General features: G+C 35.1%; 1 protein-coding gene across 1 annotated transcript in view; it reads left to right on the top strand.

The window, feature by feature from the left end:
• Nucleotides 1–20,054, top strand: part of LOC118843733 (CUB and sushi domain-containing protein 1-like) — a 2,679,416-nt gene that overhangs the window by 597,473 nt on the left and 2,061,889 nt on the right.

Here is a 20,054-nt window from a genome sequence, read left to right as displayed (position 1 = left end):
ACACATAACACACACACATATAAATATAGCAGGTTGAAAAGATAAGCTGATATTTGTAACAGGATTATATTGATTACCAATTTTACTTTCTGGTCTCTTTTCTTATGTTCCTTTACTTATCCCCATGTTTTGTCATCTTTTTCTCTAGGGTAATGTTTGCATATCCTCATTAATTAGTAAAGTTTCAAAAAATTCCTCAATCAACGTGACTCAGAGATTCAACAGCAGTTCGCTAAATAATTCTAAATAGATGGCAGGGTCTTCCAGATGTTCCTATTTGAGGATGACAATCTGCAGAATGTATCAAATCCCAAGGCATTACAGTGATTCTTAAAAGATACCTATAACACTTGAAGTTAGGTCTGTCCACCTACACAGAAAACAACAGATAATTAACAACACCACCACCAATAAAAACAATAATAAGCTATGTTGCCTAGGTTGAAACACTTGGAAGGACATTTTATAGATTTTATGCAATTGAATACACAAATATACAAACACACAGAGAGAGGGAGGGAGGGGGAAGGAGGGAGAGAGAGAGGGAGGGGAGAGAGAGAAAGAGATAAAGAGAGAGAGAGAGAGAGAGAGAGAGAGAGAGACAGACAGACAGACAGACAGACAGACAGAGACAGACAGAGAGAGAGAGAAGCAGGAATATTGATGTTAGGAAATAGCAAAACTCTTACTGCCTCCAAGCTCACCATGTAAACAAACTGGCAGTGAAATGTGGAAAACCACTGCCTATGAACAACATGAGTATTATGTGGATGAAAAAGTTCATGGTGGATTTGAGAAGGCAGCAACTTTATATTGTAACTTTATAAGGAACTTAAAATATGAACAAAAGGAAAGGATATAGTAAAAAAAAAGTATGATAGGAAGAGAAAATATTTGAGGATGAGAGATAGAGTGTGTCACTAGTATCCTTTTAATGTCAAGAGAAAGCAAGGATATACTTCACTGCATTGTCTGAAATGAACGTGCAGAACATTTGAAAGAACATGGACACACACATACACACACACACACACACACACACACACATACACACTTACTTCTTTGTGTCTAATGGTAGCCATCTCTAGGTTGGGGTGGAGGGAAGGAAGAAAAAAGAAATGTATTTAGTAACCTTAAATATTTAAAAGGAATAGAAAGCTGAACATAATAGCTTTGCTGTTTCATTTGCAATCATCTTTTTAATTATACTATGTTATGGAAATGCTTGTTTTATTCTACAAATTAAAAATAAACTTAAAAAAAGAAGGGGCATAGATAAGAGTCACACAGGGCAAATAAGAATAAATTTCAATGAGTGTCTCTGATGGAAACTCATAAATCTTTTGAGTTCCTAGATCCATTTCAATATTTAAGTACTTGAAAGGATATCAGTGAAGGCAAATCTCCCTCAAGATACATATTCTGGAATGTGGGACATCAGTGCCTATCAGGTTTAAGAAACAGACACTATATTTTAAGAAAGCTTTAAAAATTACCCCATTTAAAATTAGAACAGGATGCTAAATGAGTGAATCATTATCTATAAGACTGCTGATAATATAATCACCAGATTCTATTTAAAAAACAAACAAAAAAGAAAAAGAAACATCTTTTTGTATCTTAAGAAAACTAAAATCATTTTCATTTGTGAGGAAAAAGAAAATTTGAGTCCCTATCTCTTGAGGGAAAAGTTATTGCATTAACCAAATTTGACACCTAAATTAATGTGTACTTTTGCTGGGAATGAGGACTGCTTTAATTGCTTTGAATACTGTTTGAATTTTTTTTGGGTTGGCTCATTGTCATCAAAAGCATTTATAAACACCCGTCTCCACCTGGTGCTGCGTACAAAGTGGATTAAACAGTGTGAACCTCTTTCTCCTGGGCTTACAGCTGGAGAGGATATTTGTAATACAGAAATATTGCCACTGTGAATGTTTAGCAGAGTTTTCCCATATGTATTAGCTCCTCCCCAGTGATAATTCAGATGTCTCTGAAAATTGTATTTACAGGTTTAGACCTCAAGACTGCCATATATTATGGAGAGTCAGTAAACTACTACATTGATTTGATAACAGCTTCCAATGCCTAACAAGAAGTGTTTACCATTCCTTAGGGCAACTTTATCCATTTGTGGGTCTTAAGAAAATAGGAGAAAATGTGATTTATTGACAGATATAATTTTGAGATGTATGATTACATTTAAAATCTGTGCAATGCAGCCAGAAAGAATAAACCTATGGGGAAGATTAGACTTTTTTGATAGAAAAATATCTTGGGTACCATGTTTAGGGCTGGGTACTAAATTTTAAGAAATATAATGATAAAATGGAGCTGAATGATAGACATGATGGTGAGAGGTTTGAAGATCATGCAAACAAGAATAGGCTAAAGGAACTGGGACTGTAAAGCTTAGCACAGAGAAGACTTGGTGTGTTGGCAGTGGTTAAGAAGAATATATGCCTCCATGTATTTGAAGGGCTATCTAATAAAAGATATATTAACTTTTTGCTTATAAAAATGATTGAAAGTTGCAAAAAGGTGGACTCTGCTTAATTTCAGGAAAGTCTTTGTAACAATTAGAACCATTGAAAAATTAGGATGAGCTTTATTTGGCAGTACTGTGTTCAAGTCTTTCTAAGTCTTCAAGTGAGAGACCGATACTTGTTACGTTGGAGAATGGATTCTAGCATATCAAGCCAGAATTTAAGTAGCAAAATAAAAATTTAGTACAATAAAAGTATAAAAAGTATAATAAAGTAGCACAATAAAACTATAAAAAAGCAAGGATTTCCTAAATGATGTCTTTGTCTCTATTTTATTCTTTTTGGGATTAGTTTTATTCATGAAACTAAATGTAACATTCATGATGAAATAATAAAGAAAAGTCTGTAACTTCATTGTAAAACATCTTTGTTGTTTAAACTTTTCAGGCAGTAATCTCAGAGATATTTCAAACTGAAAATATCAAAAATAGAAGTCATTATTTTTGCCCCAAACCATCTTCTCTTCCAAACTTCCTCACTACTGTTGAAAGCTCTGACATTCTCCTAGTCATCCAATCTGAAACCTCACAGGATGAGACACCATCAATTCCTCACTCATTTTCACCCCACATATCCAATCTGCTGCCAAGTCCTGTAGTTTCATCTTTCATGGGAACCCTACCATATGCCATCTTTTCTCTTCTGACACTGCCATCCTCAAACTGTGGTGCAAATCCTCAAACTTCATTCCTAGACTATTGTAACAATGTGCTGGTTGATCTCCTTGCCTCAAGTCTCTCCTTATATAAATCCCTCCTTTTTTCAGTTGTCAAAATGATTTTCTCAATGGGTGGAGATAAGATGGTGGAGAGAAGTCAGGGGGTTGCCTGAGTTCTCTCCACTTTCCCTTGGAAACAACATTAAATCAAGCCTCTAAACAGATTCTGGAGCAACAGAACTCACAAAAGATGGAGTAAAACAATTTTCCAGCTTAAGATAATTAGAAGGACTTCAGGAAAGGTCTGTCTCACTTAGGTAAAAGGAGAGCACAGCCCAGCACAGACAGTGTCTGGGCAAGCCATTGGGAGGCTCTTAGCCACAGCACAGATCAGCAACCGTGGTCACTTGCTCCTGGATCAGCAGGATAGTGGCATGGCAGGTCAGCTGTGAAGCCTCCAGCCCCAGTACAGAAGGCAAATTACCAGCCCTGAAACCCCAATACAACAGAAACAAATAGGCTTGGCCACCCCAGCACAGTGGCAAACCATCAGCACCTGAGGACCCAGCTTGGAAAGCCAGTGACCAGGCCCCTCACCCCCAGCAGAGGAATTTTGGGACAATGCCTCATGTACCCTAGGAGCAGAGCTCAATGTTTAAAAATGAGCAAAGACCCAAAAGGAGTCCTGACCAGAGAAAGCTGCTATGGAGACAGGGAAGACCAAAATACAAATTCAGAAGAGTACAACAATGTCAAAATGCCTACATGTGAAGCCTCAAAGGAGAGTATGAATTGGTCTCAAGTCCAAAAAAGTCCTCTTGGAAGAGCTCAAAAAGGCATTAAAAATCAAGCAAGAGAGGTAGAAGATTTTTTTCTTTTTTAAAAAAATGTATTTATTTTTAATTTACAACAGTCAGTTCCAAAGGTTTTGAGTTCCAAATTTTCTTCCCTTCTTTCCCCTCTGCCCTCCCCAAGACAGCATGCAATCTGACATAGGCTCTACATGTACATTCACATTAAACATATTTTCACATTAGTCATGTTTCAAAGAAGAATTATAACCCATGGAATGAACCAGGAGAAAGAAGAAACAAAACAAAACAAAACAAAAAAGAGTAAGAGCAAAAGGTATGCTTCAATCTGCATTCAAACACCATAATTCTTTCTCTGGATGTGGATAGCATTTTCCATTATGAGCCTTTTGGAGTTGTCCTAAAACCTTGCATTGCTGAAAAGAGCCAAGTCTATTGAAATGAGTCATTTCATAGCGCAGCTGTAACTTTTTACAATGTTCTCCTGGTTCTGCTCCCCTCACTCACCAACTCTTTCCAGGTTTTTCTGAAGTCCACCTGCTCATCATTTCTTATAGCACAATAGTATTCCATTACATTCATGTACCACAACTTGTTCAGCCATTCTCCACTTGATGAGGACCCGCTCAATTTCCAGTTCTTTGCCACCACAAAAAGAGCTGTTATAAATATTTTTCTATGTGTGGGTCCTATTCCCATTTGCATGATATCTTTCGGATACAGTACAAGAAGTGGTATTGCTGGGTCAAAGGGTATGCACATTTTTATAGCCCTTTGGGCATAGTTCCAAATTACTCTACAAAGTGTTTAGATAAGTTCACAGCTCCACCAACAATGCATTAGTGTTGCAATTTTCCCACATCTCCAGCATTTATCATATTCCTCTTTTGTGACGTTAGCCAATCTTACAGGTATGATGTGGTACCTAAGAGTTGTTTTGATTTGCATTTCTGTAATCAATAGCAATTTAGAGCATTTCTTCATATGACTGTAGATATCTTTAATTACTTCCTCTGAAAACTGGCTGTTCATATCCTTTGATCATTTATCAATTGGGGAAGCACTTGTATTCTTATGAATTTGACTCAGTTCTCTATATGTTAGAAATAAGGGCTTTATCAGAGACACTGTTGTAAAAACTTCTTTCCAAATTTTTTGCTTCCCTTGGTTGCATTGGCTTTGTTATTACAAAACCTTTTCGAATATTGGTTGCATTGCCTTTGTTAGTCCAAAACATTTTCAATTTAATGTAATCAAAATTATCCATTTTTCATTTCATGATGTTCTCTATCTCTTGTTTGGTCATAAATTCTTCTGTTCTCCATAAATCTGACAGGTAAACTATTCTTTGCTCTCCCAGTTTTCTTATAGTGTCAGCCTTTATACCTATGTTGTGTACCCATTTTTACCTTATTTTGGTATATGGTGTAAGATATTGGCCTATTCCCATTTCTGCCAAACTATTTTACTACTACTACTACTACTACTACTACTACTACTACTACTACTACTACTATTACTACTACTACTAGAAGAAAAAGTAGTAGTTTTATTTACTTTTTATGTCTGGTCAATCAATTGCAGCTTTCTTTTTTCATTTCTGACATGTAATTGCTCACAATGAAAATTTTTAAATTATTTCTTATATGCCAGTTAGAACTGACATTTCTCTCTGTACTAGTGAACTCCCTGTAATTATTTTCTATTAACAGTGTATACATCATCTATGTATACTTTTTTGCATACTGTCTCCCTCATTAAAGCATAAGCTCCTAGAGATCAGAAACTATGTTTTTGCCTTTCTTTGTATCTCCAGTGCTTAACACAATGTCTGACAAATAATAAGTATTATTAATTACTCATGAGCTGATGAAATTGGCAGCTGAAGTTAGAGAAATCATCATATGCTTTAACAAAACAGTGGGTGCAATATAATTAAGGCAAATTATAACTAGTGACAGGTTAGTTGAATTTCTATAAATGAAATTGTGAATTGTGAGAAAGCTGTTGTTATCCTTCATTCTCAAAGAGGACCAAAATGACATTATGTTAGAATCACATTTCAATGTATCTGACTAAGGCTGATTAGACCAATAGGGGCTTGGATGGATCTACCACAGGTTAGGCATGAGTAGTCAGTGTGAACATTTGGGGTGCATACTCTAAATTTGCACGTCCTGTGTTTCCTTTGAGCTATTTCAATTCTGTTTTGCTCATAGAGCACAGCACTTTCTCTGATGTGGGCCCGCCATACTGAGTGGTCCTGTGCCAGTATCTCCCATGTCATACAATCAATTCCTAAGTTCTTAAGAGAGGTCTTGAGAGTGTCCTTCTATCACTTCTTCTGATCACAATATGAATGCTTGCCCCATGTGAGTTCTCCATAAAATGGTCTTTTTGGCAAGCATGCATTTTGCATTCAAACAATGTGGCCAGCCCACCAGAATTGTGCTCTCTGAAGCATAGTTTGAATGCTTGGCAGTTTAGTTTGAGTAAGAACCTCTGTGTCTGGTACCTTATCCTGCCAGGTGATTTTCAGAATCTTCCTAAGACAATTCAAATGGAAGCAATTTACTTTCTTGGCATCATGCTGGTAGACTGTCCAGGTTTCACAGGCATATAATAGTGGGGTCAGGATCACAACTATGTAGATCTTCAGTTTGGTAGTCAGTCCAATACCTCTTTTCTCCCATACTTTCCTTCTGAGTCTCCCAAACACTGAACTAGTTCTGGCAATGTGTGGGTCAACTTCATTATCAAAGTGTACATCTCTGGAAAGTACACCACCAAGGATAATGAACTTATCCACTGAGTTCAAAATTTTTTCATTTGCTGTAACCGATGGTTTCATGTATGGATGGTGTGGTGGTGGCTGATTGAGCACCTATGTTGACTTGGTGTTAATTGTTAGTCCAAAATTATCACAAGCAGCAGAGTACTGATCCATATTTTGTTGCATCTCAGATTCAGATACTTCACTGAATGCACAATCATCTGCAGACAGAAAATTAAGCACCCATACTCTCTCCACTTTGGTCTCAGCTTGTAGCACTTTCAAATTGAAGAATTTACCATCCGTACTGTAGCTGATCTTGATGTCTTGCTCATCCTCATTGAAAATATTTGACAACATGGCTGGAAACATCACGCTAAAAAGCATGGGAGCAAGCACGGTTTCTTGTTTTACTCCATTGGTGACTGTGAAGGCATGAGAGCACTGTCCGTTATCTAGAATCCAGGCAAGCATGCCATGATAAAATTGACATACAATGCTGATAAACTTCACCAGGCATCCAAATTTTGTCATAAGTTTTCATAAGCCCTCATGACCAACAGTATCAAAGGTCTTGGACAGATCTAAAAACATTGTGTACAGACTTCTATATTGCTCCTGGCTTTTCTCTGGGAGTTGTCGGGCAGCAAACACCATATTGACTGTTCCATGGCCCTTTCTGGAGCCACACTGGCTCATGCAAATTGAGGATAATTATAGCACCTACCTCAAAAGGTTATTGTGAAGATCAACTGAGATAATATTTGTAAGGTGTTTATTACAGTATCTGACACACAGTAGGTACTACATAAATGCTAACTATAACTATAATGCTCTATAAATGCATACACTTTCCTCCCTGAGAAAAATGAGATAATAGTCCCTCACACCTTTTTTGCTTTTTTACTTAATTTTTCAATTGTGATGGCCCCAAATCAAATCAAATCACACCATCTGATGGCTAAAATTGTGGTGAAGAGATTTCCATCTAGACTGATAGTCCCAGTGACAGTCCAACTGTCCTCTGCCTAGGTCACATCACCTCTATATTATTGTGTTCTTTTCTGGCAAAAAACTTGAGGAATGGCATGGATGATATAGGCAATGTATATAGAAGTCAACCAGAATTCAGAAGTGTTTCAAGTCAATGTCATCTGAGGATCAGTTGATGAAAATTGGAGTGTTTTACTTGAAGAATTGAAGGTCTAGGGGTGATGTTATAGTTGTCTTTAAGTAACTGAAATTTTGTCTTGTGGAAAAGGGATTAGGCTTGTTTTTAGATCATAAGAGAATAGAACTAGGCTCAACAAGATAAATTTGAAAGGAACACATTTAAGTTTAATTTAGGGAGAAATTTCTTAAGAATGGGAGTTATTCAAAAGTGAAGGCAACTGTCTTCTTAAAGCAGTGGATTCTGTTTTTATGTAGATCTTTAAGAAAACAAACAAACAAAACCAAAGTGCTTCTTGTTAAGTTTGTCATAGCAGTGATTCCTTTTCTATAAGGCATTGATCTAAATTCTCACTGAAGTCCCTTCCTACGGGAATTTTGTGAGTTTTGTAGTGGCTAGGTGGTACACTGTATAGAGCACTTGAACTAGAGTCAATAACATAACCTGAGTTCAAGTCTGGCCTCTGAAACTTAATAGCCTTGTGACATCATCACCATCATTGTTTAATTGTTTTTTGTGATTCTACCATTGGGTGACAAATATATAATTGCTAGACTTTATCCTTCACATAGCATAAATTTCTATAGGTAAGGAATTCTTGCTTTTTATTTTTCTCATGTTATCTCTAGTGTCTAGCATGCTACCTTACACATAATAGGCAATTAATAAATGCCTACTGAATTAAATTGTCACTTTAGTCCTCAAATGTCTTTGAAATCTAGTCTTACTTTTGACATAAACTAACTCTGTAATCATGGGCAAGTTGCTTGGCCTCTTAGTGCCCCCAGGCAATTCTATAAGATTGTAAGTCACAGAGCAGTTTAGAGTTCAGAAGCCAGTCACTCAGTCAATACACATTTCTTTAAGTGTCTACTAGGTGCCAAGCACTGTGATAAGCACAGGGGATATCAATCTAGTGATTATAGATGAATATCATAAAGAATAAAGTCTAACTTTAAATATTTTTGAAAATGTATAAAAGCAAAATATTCTTGATATTGACTTGAGAGTCAATGGAAGGATATCTCCACACAGCCAATGCAGTGAGAAGAAGGATTATGCAGGTTGGGCAACAGGGGCTCCTGAAGAAAGCTCCATTCAACTGTCATGGTTTGGTACTTGTAGGATTTTGGGAGGTAGCTCCTTAGAGGGTACCATATATTAGATTAAAGACTTTCAGCAAATCATTTCAACTCATTTGGCCTTGAGGAGCTTATGTTCCATTAATATAATGTAATTTGAGTCATTCCTTAAAGGAAGTGACCTTGACTCACTTCTTAAATAAGCCTGTTACTGAATAGCATTACCTTACTCTAAGGGAGTACATGAAAACGCCTTAGCCTAATGGACCACGGTCTCCATTGCATCCTGGGTCATCTCCAGTCATCCTGATGAATGTCTGATCACTGGATCCAAATGACTCTGGAGGAGAAAGTGAGTCTGACCTTGCACGGCACTCCCTCACTCAAATCAAAGTCAACTGCAAGTCATGTCATCATTTCCCTGATGTAATGGTCCTTTTCAAAAATGAAGGACAAACAACAATAACAATAACCTTGGGGCTCAACTCAAATCCCAGTCCTCCTGTATCCAAGTTCTCTATCTATCCAATATGCCTCCCAGATTCCCTTTAACCAGATGGGCTTCTTATAAGAGCAAGTACTGTCTAATTTTTAAAGATGTATCTCCATTACCTATAAGAGTTCTAAGATCAGATAGTTAACATTTCATAAGATACAAAATGGCTTGTTGATCATTTCTATCATTGGTAAATGACAACCTATATGTTTATTAATATTTTCTTCATGATTTTCATATTTTCATGCTCAAACTCTCTGAAAAACCTCAAGATGATAAACCATGTAGTGTCAATCACATACACACAGACCGTGCCCTTTTATAAATACACTTTAAAACAAGAAATAAAATTATGCTTGCCTTGTTATTTCAAAAAGGTCATTTAAAAAATCATACAAATTCACACAAATTATACTTCTTCTTTAGAACTGTTGATGTTACTACGTATTGTTTAAAATAACACATTGTGCATTTTTTGTATCAGTTGCATTATGCCTTATAACTAAACACTGAAAAATAATTAAATTTTTTCAAAGAAATAATGTTTTAATATTCCCTCAAGTGCAGCCTCCTTTAACCTCAATATGGAACAAGAATGTGTGAAACCTGAAGTCCTTATAGAAGTCATAAGCAGGGATGCCATTTTAATAAGGCATAATTTAGGTCTCTGCCCACTTGACAAGCTTTAATTAAATAATAATTCCCCATTCACCCTAAGACTTATGGTATGTGCAAAGTAGTGTTTGTTGCATAATTAATAGCAAGGACCAAATGTATTTTTGGAAGAATCATTCCAGGGGAAGAAAAGAAGTTAGTTAAAAGAATTCATTTCTTAAGGGCTTTTTAACCCTGATTTATTCTTTTGTTCTTTACATTTAATATTCTCCCTGTTCCCTCAGCTCTTTCCTTCCTTCCTTCCTTTTCTCTTTCCTTCCTCCATTCATGCATTTCTTTCTTCTTTCTTTCTTCCTTCATAGCTCCTTTAACCTTTCTTAATTTTCCCTTTTTATCTTTCTTATTTTTTTCAACATGAGGACCCAGACAAGTTCGTTTTCTTGTGACTAGTTAATTAAATATATCTTTGGGGCTCATTTATCAGATATATCAGTGTTTTCAAATATTCTTAGAATTACATGAAACAATTTATGCACAAAAATCAACAACTTGATTTAAATAATTATAAGTGGAAGTCAATTCCATCTTTGTTATCATTCCTATTGTTAATACTTGTTTTAAAATGTCCTTGTAATTTGTTTTTATTGAAAATAACTTCCTCTCATGCAAAGGACTTAGCTATTTGCTGATATATTTAAAAAAATAAAATGGTTATAACAAACATTAGGACTACTGATGAAATTAATTGATGTTATTTACATGCTTTTAATTGAATTTCCTACCTCTCCCTACACTCAGTCAATTAATCTAGTACTGAATAATTTATATCCAAATTTTATGTTTGATAAAAAATTAAAGGGAAATTACATATATGTTGTTTGGAAATATGACAGTGATTTCAATGGATGGAAAATGGAGGAGGTAGAGGGTCAACTAAAACTTTAGGCATAGCATGGATGATGTGAAGAAACATATGAAAGGAGTACTGGACATAATGAGAATACTTTTTGTTAATATTTTTCCAATTTGGATTGTAATGTACAATACCTGAAGAGGTTTAAGCATATAGCATGTATGAAATAAGACTAGAAAAGTTGCCTAGAGCCTCATTGGGAAGGATTTTGTATATCAAGATCAGAAGTGTTTGCTATGTTTGGTTGAAAGTGGGGAGTCATTGAAGATCTTTGAGTCTTATTCTTAGTGATGCGTTAGAAAAAAATTTCAGGAGGTGAGAATGATGTATTTAAGAAGCAATAGATTAGATGCAAGAATAATAGATAAGACTATAGTAATCTCCAGAATATGGAGGCTACTAGATAAGACTCTGTTTGTAATCTCTAGAATATGGAGGCCCAGAAGCATTCATCCCTGTTCTCTACTGGGTGACATAAGGACCAACATCCATAATTTGGCCAACTGCAAAGTAAAATGAGCAGAAGTATGTGGAAAAAATATAGTAGACTAGTTTTCAAAAAACCCTGGCAAACCACAAAGTAGACAATAGAGTCGTGGGAAAAATAGGCTTTGTGCTCTGATGACCTAGCCCCATTGTGGGCAATGATGGTCTTTATGGTCCACAAAATTTGTGTTATCATAGAACTGGGTTATTTTTGTGTCAGTAACTTTGTGGGGAGGAGATATAAATGGAAGATGACAGAGCAATTATGTTGGTTAGCGAAACTGAAGCCAGAACTATGCTTTTTTTTTTTTTTTTTTTTTTTGCCTACGCAGAAATGTTTCTGGGGACTCCAGTGTTCTGAAGTCTGAAAAAAAAACCTAGTGCATATTGTTTCCTTTTTATTTCTTTTGTTGTTGTTTATACAATTTAAAAGATGTGTTTGAAAAAGTTTCCTCAAAACTTAAAATGATTTATATTTTACTAATGAGGCAGATATATAGATAGAGGGAGGGTCTTTAAGGCAAGAAGACCTGAGTTTAAATTCTGCCTCAGAAACTTACATGCTATGTAACTGACAATTCAAATAAAAATTGAGCTTCAGTTTTTTCATATATAAAATGAGTATGATAATAATTACTACTTTACAGAATAGTTGTGAAGATGAAATCAAATATGAAAAAAAATGTAAGCTTTGTAAACTTTAAACCACTATTTAACTCTCAGTTGATTTCAACCCAATGTAAAGAGGGGAAAACAACTTCCTAACAATAGTTACCTACAAGTGTAATGACCTGCCTGGGAAGGTAATTGATTTTTCTCATTGGAGATATTTATGCTAGGGTTGAATTATCATTTACAAAAGTTGTAGAGGGATTATATTTCCACTATGATTGGAGTAGATGAAATATTAAAGTCCTTTCCATCATTAAATTTGTGTGATTCTATGTATCTGTGATCTGATAAAATGAGTATCCTAAATAATGTTATTTTAAATATTCTTCATACATGTCTTTTACCTACAGTAGTTGCCTGACCTTCCTTAAAGTTTATGAAATAGCCAGCTTCTTTATGATTCTCCAAGATAGTTATGGCAATAGGTACCTATGGGCAGCTAGGTATCCAAATGGATAAAGCACTAAACCATGAGTCTGGAATACCGGAGTTCAAATGTGGCACCAGATACAGACTAGCTGTGTGACCCTGAACAAATGACTTTAACTCTATTTGCCTCAATTTCCTCCTCTGTAAACTGGAATAATAAGAGCACCTATTTCCCAGAATTGTTGTTAGGATCAGCTTAGAGACATAATTCTGATAAAATGCTTAGGATGCTCCCTGGCACATAGTAAACACAATATAAATGTCAGTTGTCATCAATATCATTATTTTTGTTATTATTATTAACATAACCAATTGAAATGGAAAAGTATTTTAGAGAAGCATGATAGTGATTCTGATTTTGTCTTTGAGGGGCATTCTCAATTAAAGAGAAGCAAAATTCTGAATATATTCAGGGATATGGTGCTCTCATGTTTAAATATCAGACAAAGTAAAAAGACAAGATTTTCCCTACATTCCAATGGCTAGCTGTTTAAAAAAGACTACATGTAGCCTTCCTTATCATGGTAATAGATTATACTTGTAATACACTTGAGATAAGGATTTTAAAGTGCTTCACAAAATTCAATTAAGGCTAACTGAATTCTTCTGAGGTCTGCAATTTCCTCAGCATACAGGTGCACAAATCTTTTCTATGGACAATGACATAGAGGTTAAGTGACTTGCTCACTTTTCTGAAGTGTGTCAGTAGAAATGCTAGGATGACATTTGAGAAGTCCAGTCTTTTCTTTAATCCAACCTTCTCTAGAGATGCACCCATTACATAGTGATAATACTTCCTCCTAGACTCCAAGACAAAGAGACTACAGGACATAGTTCTAAAACTAATTATAGCCTTTCAAAGTGTTTACTGTGGGTGGGGGCAGAAGGTGTAATGGGCAAGGTTTTATTTCTCCAAACCTTTTCCCTTGAAATTTTTCAATAGATGCTCAGCCAATGGAAAATCCTTTTTATAATCATTGGAATTTGTACATATTAGCTACCCCTTCACTCCCATCATTTTGCAAAAACCATTTGCAAAAACATTTTAAACATGTTATGGTTTCACTAAATGTTCCTGAATCTCTATTTTTAGATCAAAAGCAGATAGGGCTCACCAGAGATCACAATACTGTTAAACCTTTAAAGCCCCACGATCCCCTAGACTACTTAAATTTATTCTTAAATAATCCTTGTTAATCTTGTGTATACTATTCAAGTCCCCAAGCAGCCATTTATGTCAAATAGAATAAGTTGAGAAATTATCTCCGGAGGAAAATCAAGAGCTGCTTTCACAAGAGCTGTACTGAGTTGATACACGAGGGATATTCTGAGCAAATGATTTCCAGATTACTTGACCTAAGATAAATAAAGACACTTACCTGAAGGAATGTCTTGCCAACTGAGACTTAGGTAATAGGTAATATATTTCACTGGAGAGAGCACATGTGTTTGAAATTTATTTTAAAAGCAGCAGGTTTGTTACCATTCAAGAGTTGCATTATTCCACTGAAGTAAAATTCATGAAAATAATGAATAAGTTGGAGCAAGTATGAGTATCTATTCAGTTATCAGGGACACACTGGGAGTTTTATTCTTTTGAATGTATGATGGTTGGATGGAATAGAATCTGAATCAGTATAATATGATTATATGATTTGCTGATTTATAAACTGAATCCTACTGAGATCAACTTTTTAAAAAAATATTTAGACCATATTTTGATTTGATTCTATCATATGCATAAATATTTAATTAATACTATGTATCAAAGGGTTTAAAAATTCAGTTTTCTTCAAGTGTTGGTTATTAATGATACTAATAAATGAAGAATATATTAACAAAAAAGCATTTATTAGCAGTTATCTATGTGCCAAGTATAAAGAAAATGAATGCAGTAGTGTATAAGAGCTAATCTTGAAGCCACAAAGACAGGCTCAAGTCTCACCTTTGACATATACTGGCTGTGTGGCTCTGGGCAAATAATTTAACTTTGACACTCCAGGCATTTCTTTAAAACATAAATTTCCTAGAAACTGCCAACCTTCATCCACAAATTGAGTTCCAAGTCAACTAGCATTTATTAAGCACCTATAATGTGATAGGCACTATTCTAAATAAAAGGAAAGGCCAGAAAAAAGAACAGAAAAAAGAAAAATCCCCTGATCTCAATGATTGCAGTTTGACATAGGAGACAACATGTATACAACAAGGTGCAAATAAGACGTAGACAAGATAGACTGAAGCTAATTTCAGAGGGATCACACTACAATTAAGGAACAAGAAAGATTCGTTGCAGATGTTGGGACTTTAACTAAGACTTGAAACAAATCAGGGAAATCAGGAGGCAGAGATGCATAAGAAAAAATTGAAGACAGACAAAAAATAATGCCAGAAATCAGATGGAATGTTGTGTTGTGTGTAAGAAGGTCAATGTCACTGGATTCCGTAGTACTTGGAGGGAAATAAAGTGTAAAAAGACTAGAAAGATAAGAAAGATCCCCAATATGGACTTTAAAAGACAAACAGAAGAATTTATACTTGATCCTAAAGGCAATAGAGATCAACTGGATTGGTTAGTTTGTCAGCATGGGTAATGAGAAACATGTAGTAGGAGTCAGGATGAGGGGGACGTTTGCAGGAAACATAATGAGTTTGGCTTTATACATATTGAGCTTAAGATATCTATGAGACATTCATTTTGAAATGCAATTCTTGGGATCACCTGAGTAGTGAGGGTTATACAAAAAGATCTGAGAATCAATCATCTGCAAAGAGATGACAGTTGAACCTATGGGAGCTTATGCAATAACCAAGTGCAATAGTATTGGGGGAGAAAAGAAGAGGGCCTATGACAGAGACTTAGGGGATACTGAAAGTTTGTGGGTGTAACCTGAATGAAGATACATCAAAGGAGTCTAAGAAGCTGACAGACTGGTAGGAGGAAAACCAGGAAGAATATCCATGAATCTAATTCTCACATCTATTCCCCAAAATATCTAGCACTGTGATAAGTACCAGGGTTGTAAATATAAAAGTGAAGCCAGTGCCTTCACACTTACATTCCAATAGAGACAGATAACATATACAGGCAACTCATATCTAAGAAGAGTCAAAACATGGAGGAGCAGATGGAATTAAACTTTCCAGGAGTTATGACAATATTGATTTAATTATGGTTCCAGATGTGAAAAGGGAAGAGTGAGTGTCACATGGAGTTTATGTATGGCAGGGAAGTTGCTTGCAAGAAAATGGCTGAGAAGTAAAGTGTAGCATGTCTACAGCCAGCCTAGAGATAGTGGATAACTAATCAGGGAAATATTCAAGGTATTTAAGATATTACTGATAGAGATCAAAACCCATTGTAACCTTCATTCCTGGTCAGACTTTTCCATAAATCCTTCATGATAAGTCCACCAAGGGGCAAATTGAATTTTTGATGGCGCACAAAAGTCCATTTGAGGTTTTTGCTCAATTATTAATGTGTATTTGGGAGGAAATATTTATTTGTATGAGGTTATGGTGAGTAGCACAAGGGATAGTAGCTTATTTTTTTCTTGATATCCCATTTTCACAATTATACAATCTCATATATAGTCTAAGTGATTGAAACACTATCCAAATAAAAATATAAATATTATATATATATATATAAAATAACATAATATATAATATAATAACACATTTTTCAAATATGATACTTCTACCAATCTATATCATTATCAGGATATCCTTTCAAAGTATAAGGCTCTTCTAACTAATTTTTGGTTGTCCTCTGATTTTTCTCTTACCATGTCTATATCAATTACTCCAATCATCTCACACTGCTCCCACTGGTAATTGGGCTACTTGGTTTCTACACATCTCTTGTCTTTACATTCTGGTTCCCATGCTTAGACTGAATCTATTTAGCCAGTACTAAATATATACCCTAACCTTACTGATGATAGCAAGATGTGATATGAGCTATTTTCTTTGAAATTAAGGTACTCAACGTCAACTTCTCTCAAAATGCTAAGATGTTTATTTTTAGGCAGCACATTATATTGTTGATAGCATGTTTCCATTTGGCCAGTAATACCATATTCTATTTTCAATGTAGGTAAATTCAAGAGAGGGTAGTATATTGAATTTGTTCTTTATAGTTAAACATATGTTCTTATTGGGATCTCAAAATGTCAAAGAAATGGAGAAAATATTGTCAGAAATTGTCATCAAGCCAAAAGTGGGCATAATATTAAATTATATGTGGGTACTTCAAGATTCTTTTTAATCATATTAAAGCTGCAAATGACAAAAGTTCCCAGAATATGGTACTTTGTGTGTATATGTGTACACATATACATATATATTCAATATAATAATTATTTGCACATTCTAATTATTTATAGTCTCTATATTAGATAATTACATAGTACTCTTACATATTAATATAATTTTCTTTCCTTTTTTTTTTGCAGGGGGGGAAGGCAGGGCAATTGGGATTAAGTGACTTGCCCAAGGTCACACAGTAAATGTGTCAAGTGTCTGAGACCAGATTTGAACTCGGGTCCTCCTGACTCCAGGGCTGGTGCTCTACTCACTGTGCCACCTAGCTGCCGCAGAATTGTATTTTCTTATACATGCATCCATGTATACAGATATACATGGATACATGTATGTAGGTACTGTGTTTGTATATATATACATATATATATACCCACAAATACATAGGCATATATACAAATACATATATGAATTATATACACACATATATAGAATCATATATAATGTAATATAATAAGGATATATTTAGTGTCTATAATAACACATGCATTTCTCTCTTCCCCCTCCTCCAACCAGTTTTTAGACATCTTGCTCTGGGATTCAGGGATCTAGTCTCCGAAAGTAGGGTTTTCACCTCATCTGGCTCAGAACCAGGCCATCATGCCACTTCAGCAACATCTCAAGATCACATCACCCACACTACAGTCCTCCTCTCCTTTATATTAAATCTTGGATTCTCATTGCTGGGTGCTGGGCCATTAAAAGTGACTTTTCATATGAGCGTTTCTATACTCAGATCATCATGACACTTCAAGGTCACCTCTAAACCATGCTATCTGTGTTGTAACTCCAACTCTCTTTTGTCCCTTCTTCCATTTTTCCAAATCTAGCACATATATATATATATATGTGTGTGTGTGTGTGTGTGTGTGTGTATGTGTATGTGTGTATGTGTGTATACATATGTGTGCGTGTATGTTTGTTTATATTTATATATGTATGTGTATATTTATATATATATACACACATACACACACATATATATTTCCTATGTTGAGCATAGGAAATGCTCAACAAATATTTCTTAATTACCTGAAACACTGTCCTTTTTCAATTCATTCATTCTTTAGACCCTGATGTAACAAAAAGCAAGGTTTTTAGAAAGATGTTTAAGTCTATTTTCCTATTTAAAAATAGTTGATATGACAAAAATCTTCTGAAGTATAAATTCATATGGGACTAGTTGAAAGATAATAGGAATTAAAATGTGAGGGACCTGATAGTAGTAGCAGCCATCCAAATGAAAATAAAATGAAATAGTTGTTTAACTCCTGGGATATTTGATCCATTTAAAATCATTAAACGGTGAGGGAAAAAAACCATAAAACTTTTTTTATCCTAGCAAATATTTGCTATGTTTTAGAGGGAGAAAAAAGGATAGGAGAAATCTATTGAAGAGACATTGAAGAAATTATTTGATGACAACCTTAAAGAGGTCAAGATTTAGGGAATTCTGCACTTAGGTTGAAGTAAAAGTCATAGTATTCTGTGGTGATAAGGAGAGCAGGGAATGAATGGAAAAGAAAATGATGAGTGGCCTGTATATCTCGGGAAAAAGGTGCCACATTTGAACTCTTGCCATTCGTAGTAGTAGATCATTTAGATTTTTCATTCATCTAGGGACCAAGGGCCATAATTTATCTGAGATAATAGGCAAGCAAGTGCTCATGTCAGCATTTAAGTTCTCAAATGCTCATTTGCAGGTGACTAAATACAAAGTTAAGTGCTTAAATGTTTGGTCTAGAAACTGTGTGGGGCTAGGAGGAGTAGAAACTCAAGCAAAATTCAACATTTCTCTTGACTGTACCAGGCAATAAAGAAAATGGTAGTTGTACTGATGTACTTTTGTTCATTTAACTCTTGTCATCAAAAGAGATCATGAACATAGAATTATATTTTTAATTGCAGCCCTAAAACAACACACACTCATGTTTCATTTCTTATTGTTATTAAGTTGATAAAAGAATAATGGATGGAAACTGAAGAGAGGCATGTTTTGGCTCATTATAAAGAAAAACTTCCTAAAGATCTTAGCTCTTAAGGAATGGAGTTGGTTGCCATATGAGGCAGAGGTTTTCCTATAATTTTATTCCCTGAGAGAGCGTTAGATAATGACTTATTAGGTATATTGTAACAAGTTCAAATCCAGATTCTATTATGTGGATTCTGAGTTCTCTTCCTAACCTAAGATTCATACATGAAACATATATATATATATATATATATTTAACCAAGAAAAGTACATTGCAGTGAATCAATTTTAAAGTTACCATTGGTAATATTATAATAAGGATACTTACTTAAAGTTGTGAATTAAAAGACTTATGTTATTGATTTCCTAAGTAGCAAACATTTTCAATCTTTCAGTTAATAGGAATTTTCATATTGTTGACCAAAATAATCTCTCAAAAAAGGATCATTTTTAACTAAAGTGTGTGATAATTTCTTAATTTAGTTGTTTTTGTTTTGTTTCTTTTTGTTTTATTTATTTCTGTGTGTATATTATGAGAGAATTAGACAAATACATTTAATTTTTGTTATTAATCCCATATAATTCCTGGGATGCTCATACATGCTTTGCAAGGTGGAGGCAGTGGAACCAAGACAAAAGAAAAGGTGAGGACTCACCTGGGCTCTCCCAAATTCCCCTCCAAACAACTCAAAGTAATACTTCAAAACAAGTTCTGAAGCAGTAGAACCCACAAAAGGATGAGGTAAAATAATTTTCCAGACCTACGCAACCTAGAAGGTTGGCAGGAAAGGTCTGTCACACCAGGGTGAGAGTGGAGTACAGTTCAGTGTAGGACAAGCTAGGATAGGCCATGCCATAGGAAAGAAAGCAGCAGATAATAGGTGAGACTGAATCAGTGGCTACAGTGACTACTTTCAGAGCTTTCAGCCCACACATAATAAAGGGGTGGAAAAACTGGTCATATTACAGAGGCCCCTTTGTTGGTACTGGATTCAGAACTCTGTTGTGTTACCCATACTCAGATCCAGGTTGCAGTCCTGGGTAACAATCCCAGGGCAAAGAAGAGAACTAACAAACGAGAGTTATGGCTGCAAAGGAGTGGGGAA

This window comes from Trichosurus vulpecula, chromosome 3, assembly GCF_011100635.1.
Source record: "Trichosurus vulpecula isolate mTriVul1 chromosome 3, mTriVul1.pri, whole genome shotgun sequence".
In the NCBI taxonomy this organism is placed as follows: Eukaryota; Metazoa; Chordata; class Mammalia; order Diprotodontia; family Phalangeridae; genus Trichosurus; species Trichosurus vulpecula.
The sequence above is the reverse complement of the archived record's forward strand: the minus strand, read 5'-3'. Positions and strand labels throughout refer to the sequence as shown.